Genomic DNA, 365 nt, shown 5'->3' on the forward strand with positions numbered 1-365 from the left:
ATTTAAAGAAGATCTGCATCCAATACTACTTAATTTATTCAAAAAATGGAAATGGAGGGAAAACTTCCATGTTCCTTCTATGAAGCCAGCATCACTCTCATACCAAAGCCTGGTAAAGATACAACCAAAAAAGAAAACTATAGACCCATATCCTTAATGAACATAGATTCAAAAATTCTAAACAAGATACTTACAAACCACATAAAGACACACATCAAAAAGATCATCTACCATGATCAAGTCAGCTTTATCCCAGAAATGCAATGATGGTTCAATATATGTAAGTTAATAAATATAACAAATCATATAAATGCACTTAAAAGACAAAAATCACATGATCATCTCAATAGATACAGGAAAGGCCA

The sequence above is a fragment of the Nannospalax galili genome, unplaced genomic scaffold (assembly GCF_000622305.1).
Source record: "Nannospalax galili isolate Female #2095 unplaced genomic scaffold, S.galili_v1.0 scaffold974, whole genome shotgun sequence".
Taxonomy (NCBI): Eukaryota; Metazoa; Chordata; class Mammalia; order Rodentia; family Spalacidae; genus Nannospalax; species Nannospalax galili.